The sequence below is a fragment of the Somniosus microcephalus genome, unplaced genomic scaffold (genome assembly GCF_052327205.1).
Source record: "Somniosus microcephalus isolate GS21.2 unplaced genomic scaffold, FLI_Smic_1.0 unresolved_chr2, whole genome shotgun sequence".
Taxonomy (NCBI): domain Eukaryota; kingdom Metazoa; phylum Chordata; class Chondrichthyes; order Squaliformes; family Somniosidae; genus Somniosus; species Somniosus microcephalus.
In genome coordinates, this window is record NW_028225180.1 from 74,586,690 (window position 1) to 74,593,238 (window position 6,549).

At 56.4% G+C, this 6,549-nt stretch overlaps 1 pseudogene; it reads right to left on the reverse strand.

Annotated features, from left to right (window-relative positions):
• Positions 1-6,205, reverse strand: part of LOC147092829 (cathepsin F-like) — a 43,286-nt pseudogene extending 37,081 nt beyond the window's left edge.
• Positions 6,206-6,549: the final 344 nt, after the last annotated feature.

Below are 6,549 nucleotides of genomic sequence, written 5' to 3' on the forward strand. Positions count from 1 at the left end.
GACTTGGAGGGCCCGGATGCTGACTGCTCCAACTGGGCATGGGTGGAAGCAGTCTGTCCTGCAGGTGATGGCAGCTGCAGTGGAGACGTGCCAGCGGTGACATCAGGAATGCTGACATCCTGAGAGCGGACACCTGCTCCGTGGTCGGCCGACACACTGGCACTCTGACGGGGCAGCACCGCAGCATGCGAACCAATCGGCTGGTCCACAGATTGCTGGCCTGCTGTGGTGCTGCAAGGGCCCCGGGCAATCCTGCCTGATCCATCGAGGGTGGCAGCAGTCAGTGCTTGCGTGGCCTCAATCTGCCTCTGCATGAGGCCAGCAAGTGACTGCGTGGCAGTACTCAGCACTTGCGTGGCAGGTGCCAGTGCTTCGGTGAAGCCCTGGACAGTCCTTTCCAGTGCTTCGGTCAAGCCCTGGACAGTCCTTTCCAGTGATGCACCGAAGCCCTGGACAGTCCTTTCCAGTGATGTACCGAAGCCCTGGACAGTCCTTTCCAGTGATGCACCGAAGCCCTGGACAGTCCTTTTCAGTGATGTACCGAAGCCCTGGGCACTCCTTTCCTGTGCTGCCCCGAAGCCCTGGGCATTCCTTTCCTGTGCTGCCCCGAAGCCCTGGGCATTCCTTTCCTGTGCTGCCCCGAAGCCCTGGGCATTCCTTTCCTGTGCTGCCCCGAAGTCTTGTACACTCCTCGCCTGTGCTGCCCCGAAGTCTTGCACACTCCTTGTCAGTGTCTTGATGGATTCAGGCATCCTTGCCACTGCAGCCATCAGCTCAGTGTGCCTGAGCCGAGCCTGGGCGCTCATTTCTGCGAGGGAACGCACCTCTTCTGCGCTCTGTGCAGCAGTCATCGTGGCCTGACTCGCCCTCCGGGGAGACGGCTCCCGAGCTTCCCTATCCCCCTTGCGTTGCTGGAGCCCGCTGGTTCCTGCAACTGGTTCCTCCTCAGAGCCACCCCCCCCGCTCCCCTCCAGGGAAGCACTATTCTCAGCCTGCAGATGGGCTGGCTCGCCTGAGGGTGGTACGGATGGTCCGGCTTCCTCCTGCTCATCGCCTCCGGAGTCAGTGTCCCTGGCAGCTTGATGGCCCGGCTCCCGAGCTGGTGATGCAGCATCTGAAAGCAGGGAGGTTGAAGAGTGGCTTTAGCGAAAGGACACGGTGGCAGCAAAGGATGCAAGAGTGCTGCAATGCACTGACTTGGGTCCAGAGTGAAAAAGCATGCTGGTGGGGGGAACAAGTGGAAGGAGGCAGTTCAAAAAGGTGATGACCTTACCATCGCTGTGCACAATGGGGTCGGCAGCTCCAGTGGTGACAGGACCACTCATCCGGCCTCCAACAATCTGGTGGACTCTTTCCTCCAGGTCCATCAGTGTCTGCAGCTGAGGAGGGCCTCCTCCAGTACGAAGCTGCTCCCTCCGGTTCCTGGCCAGCTTGGCCTGCAGGAGAAAGGACGGGAAGTGATGAAACATGCTGCCCTGAGTTGTCATCTCATGCCCCCCATGGTGGAACAGCCCTTACAGTATGCCCTGAGTGGTCATCTCATGCCCCCCATGGTGGAACAGCCCTTACAGTATGCCCTGAGTTGTCATCTCATGCCCCCCATGGTGGAACAGCCCTTACATTATGCCCTGAGTGGTCATCTCATGCCCCCCATGGTGGAACAACCCTTACAGTATGCCCTGAGTGGAATGTGTGTGTGTGTTCCCAGAAAGGGCCATGGGTGCTGGCTGACAGATGGCCATTGGGGCATCGCGCACCCTCTGGCCATAAAGTCAGGTGCAGATGGAGGGATGAAGAAGATTGCCAAAAAGCCACTCACCCTAACGACCCGAGTGAGATTGTTGAACTTCTTCCTGCATTGCACAGGAGTCCTGGCCACCACGCTGCTGGATTTGACTATTTGCGAAACTTCCCTCCAAGCTCTGCGGTGCTCGTTCTGATGAGGCCTCCTGCCATTGTCAGGGTACAGCACTGCTCGCCGGCGCTCCACTGCACCAACCAAAGCATCCAATGCCCCATTGGTAAAGCACTCCGCTCTCTGCCTCACCCTCTCCATCTGGCCAAAGTTTGTAACGCCACAGAATGCACAGTGCTGATTTTGAAGCCTACAGGGCGATGAGTGTGGCTGCTGATCCTAAATGACCCGCCCCTTTAAGAGCTGGCCGGCGCCAGCATGTCTCGTGGTCATCGATTATTGACAGCACCTGCGCTGCTCCCGGCCGCCCAGATATTGAGTAGCGCCGCCAGGTTAGCGCCTTAGGAGTCCCGTGCAGCGCCTGATTTTACGCCGCAATCACCTTTAGGGGCGATGCAACCCAATATCGCTCGAGGTGGCGATGAGTTGCGCCTGGCGATAGATTTTGCGCACCGCCAATTCTAGCGCCCCAAGCGGGGCTATACCCAATTTCACCCCCAGTGTGTCTCCGCTTCCACCACTTCCGTCAGCAGCGAGTTCCAGGTCCTCACCACTCGCTGCGTTAAAATGTTTTTCCTCACGTCCCCCCTGTATCTCTTGCCCAAAACCTTAACTCTGTGTCCCCTAGTCCTTGTACCATCAACTAGTGGGAACAGCCTTTCCCCGTCTAGCCTGTCCAAACCCGTCATAATCTCGTACACCTCTATCAAATCACCCCTCAACCTCCTTTGCTCTAATGAAAACAAATCCAGCTTCTCCAACCTGTCCTTGTAGCTAAGATCCCCCATCCCCGGAACCATTCTGGTAAATCTCCTCTGCATGTGTAAGACTTGACAGCTTATGTTGTTTGACTTCACAGCTGTAGACCCCATTGCCATTACGGCCTAGGTCAGGCCTTTCAACACAAACCAGTGACCAGGCATTGGCCTATCCCGGTCAGTATGGCTCAGCATTGCCCCTTGCCCAGCATGGCACCGGGAGAGAACCCCTCCCCACCCCCGGTAACCCCTGCCACCTTGCCCATTTTCCCTTTACCTGACATGTCGCTGAATTTGGTTATTCTGTACACTGCAGTCCCTCTGTCTTGCCCCTGCATCCTTTTGGCACTCTTCAGATTCTTCACGAAGATGTGGAACCGCCTCTCACCTACAATCGCTTCAAATCCAAGGAAAAAAAATGTGTAAGAGTGGGCGGTTGGGGTGGCCGAATTAATTTGTCTATTGGTGAGAGTTTGAAACGGGCGTTGTCGGATCTGGTTATACACCTCCCCAGCTTTTGTCTCGCCTTCTGTCTCCCGAAGGCAAGCGGATCGTGCCAGGGAACATTTCCTTAGATTCCAGCTGCCCTCCGATACCTCACTCCTCGCACTCTGTCACGTGCAGTGAGGGTCAGCGGGCAATGTGACTAAGACTAGAGAGCCAAGTGGTGGTCCCACCAGACATTCAGACACATGCATTTCCTAGCAGGAGTCAGGAGTGGAAACGCTGGGTGCTGGGAACAGGAGTGGGGGTATCTAGAACTAGGGGGCACAGTCTCAGAATAAGGGGTCGCCCATTTAAGACGGAGATGAGGAGGAATTTCTTCTCTCAGAGGGTCGTGAATATTTGGAATTCTATACCCCAGAGAGCTGTGGAGGCGGAGTCATTGAATATATTCAAGGCGGAGATTGACAGGCATTGAACTACAAGGGAGTCGAGGGGTATGGGGAGAGAGCGGGAAAGCAGAATTGAGGCCAAGATTGGATCAGCCATGATCTTATTGAATGGCGGAGCAGGCTCGAGGGGCCGATTGACCGACTCCTGCTCCTGTTTCCTATGTTCTTAGGAATCCCGGGTGATCGGGATCAGGAGTAGGAACCTTGGCTAATAGGGAAATGGAGTGGGAACACTGGTTAATAGGGAAATGGAGTGGGAACACTGGGTGCTGGGAACAGGAGAGGGAAAGCTGGTTGATGGGGATCGGGATTGGGAAGACTGGGTGAAATTTAATTTCCTTACCCGAGCCTCAATGAGACTGATGGCTGTGCTGTCTTTGCCTGCCCGAGACTGGTTAATTCATCACAGGTCAGGTGACAAACTGGGGCCGCCCTGCTTCGTGGGGCTCTGACTGAGTGGAGTAGGTGGGGCTCTTACCTTCACGGTCTTCCTAGTTCTTGTTGTACATCACTTTAAACTTTTCAAATTGGAATCTCAGCTGTTCCTGGGGGAATGGGAGAAGGTGCAGTCAGTTCCCAGTCAGGGAATGGTGGCAGCGGTGGCTCAGTGGGCAGCACTCTTGCCTCTGAGTCAGAAGGCCGTGGGTTCGAGTCCCACTCCAGAGGCTTGAGCACAAAAATCTAGGCTGAAACTCACAGTGCAGTGCTGAGGGAGCGCCGCACTGTCGGAGGGGCAGTACTGAGGGAGCGCCGCACCGTCGGAGGGGCAGTACTGAGGGAGCGCCGCACCGTCGGAGGGGCAGTACTGAGGGAGCGCCGCACTGTCGGAGGGGCAGTACTGAGGGAGCGCCGCACCGTCGGAGGGGCAGTACTGAGGGAGCGTCGCACTGTCGGAGGGGCAGTACTGAGGGAGCGCCGCACTGTCGGAGGGGCAGTACTGAGGGAGCACCGCACTGTCGGAGGGGCAGTACTGAGGGAGCGCCGCACTGTCGGAGGGGCAGTACTGAGGGAGCGCCGCACCGTCGGAGGGGCAGTACTGAGGGAGCACCGCACTGTCGGAGGGGCAGTACGGAGGGAGTGCCGCACTGTCAGAGGGGCAGTACTGAGGGAGCGCCGCACCGTCGGAGGGGCAGTACTGAGGGAGCGCCGCACTGTCGGAGGGGCAGTACTGAGGGAGCGCCGCACCGTCGGAGGGGCAGTACTGAGGGAGCGCCGCACTGGCGGAGGGGCAGTACTGAGGGAGCGCCGCACCGTCGGAGGGGCAGTACTGAGGGAGCGCCGCACTGGCGGAGGGGCAGTACTGAGGGAGCGTCGCACTGTCGGAGGGGTAGTACTGAGGGAGCGCCGCATTGTCGGAGGTGCAGTACTGAATAGCGCCGCACTGTCGGAGGTGCAGTACTGAGGGAGCGCCGCACTGTTGAAGGGGCAGTACTAAGGGAGCGCTGCACTGTCGGAGGGGCAGTACTGAGGGAGCGCCGTACTGTCAAAGGGGCAGTACTGGGGGAGCGCCGCACTGTCAGAGGGGCAGTACTGAGGGAGTGCCGCACTGTCGGTGATGCCGTTTTTCGGATGAGATGGTAAAGCGAGGCCCCATCTGCTCTCTCAGGTGGATGTAAAAGATCCCACAGCCACTATTTCGACAAAGAGCAGTGGAGTTCTCCCCAGTGTCCTGGGGCCAATATTTATCCTTCAATCAACACCTAAAAACAGATGATCTGGTCATTATGACATTGTTGTCTGTGGGAGCTTGCTGTGCGCAAATTGGCTGCCATGTTTCCCACATTACAACAGTGACCACACTTCAAAAAGTACTTCATTGACTGTAAAGCGCTTTGGGACGTCCTGAGGTGGTGAAAGGCGCTATAGAAATGCAAGTCTTTCTTTCATTCTGTTATTTTGCTCAGAAGCCAGTGTAAATTTACAGCAGAATCTCCTCAGGTACTTTCTCATATCTGGGTGCCGGGTGTTTATTATTCAGATTCAGTAACGATGGAATCAAACTATTTGACGTCCCAAATAATGATAATGACCAGTTTTAGTTTTAGTGATGTTGGTTGAGGGATAAATATTGGCCCCAGGACACCGGGGAGAACTCCCCCTGCTCTTCTTCCAATAGTGGCCGTGGGATCTTTTACATCCACCTGAGAGAGCAGACGGGGCCTCGGTTTAACGTCTCATCCGAAAGACGGCAACTCCGACAGTGCGGCACTCCCTCAGTACTGCCCCTCCGACATTGCGGCACTCCCTCAGTACTGCCCCTCCAACAGTGCGGTGCTCCCTCAGTACTGCCCCTCCGACAGTGCGGCGCTCCCTCAGTACTGCCCCTCGGACAGTGCGGCGCTCCCTCAGTACTGCCCCTCGGACAGTGCGGCGCTCCCTCAGTACTGGCACTGGGAGCGTAGGCCTGGGTTTTTTGCTCAAGTCTCTGGAAGTGGGGATGGAACCCACGACCTTTCTGACTCAGAGGCGAGAGAGAGTGATACCAACTGATCCACGGCTGACACGAGGCTGAGCTGGTCATTATTTGGGTATAAGGCTACACGATGGTCAGGTGGCTTCGGTAGCCAGGCAAACTGGATGCGGACTGATGCTCGTTCCGTTGCCCCCACCACCACCCAACGCATTTCACACTTCATCTAGAGCCATTGTCTGTTTCTTTACCTGTCCTATTACCATCTCGTCTCACCTTGAATATCTCTTAATGTCTCTTCTTTCATCCCCTCCCCCATTTCCCAGCCCCCAAACTGCCTTTTGTTTCATTTCCTGCCTTTTCGCTCAGTTCTGACGAAGGGTTTCGACCTGAAACGTTGACTCTATTTCTCTCTCCACGGATGTTGCCTGGCCTGCTGATTCTTTCCAGCATTTTCTGTTGTTATTTAGGCTGGATGAACTGCTGGAAGTTACCACATCTTTTATAGATGAACAAACACGCCCCCGCCCCAGCCCCCCCACCCCATTCAGCCGACTGACCAATGGAGAC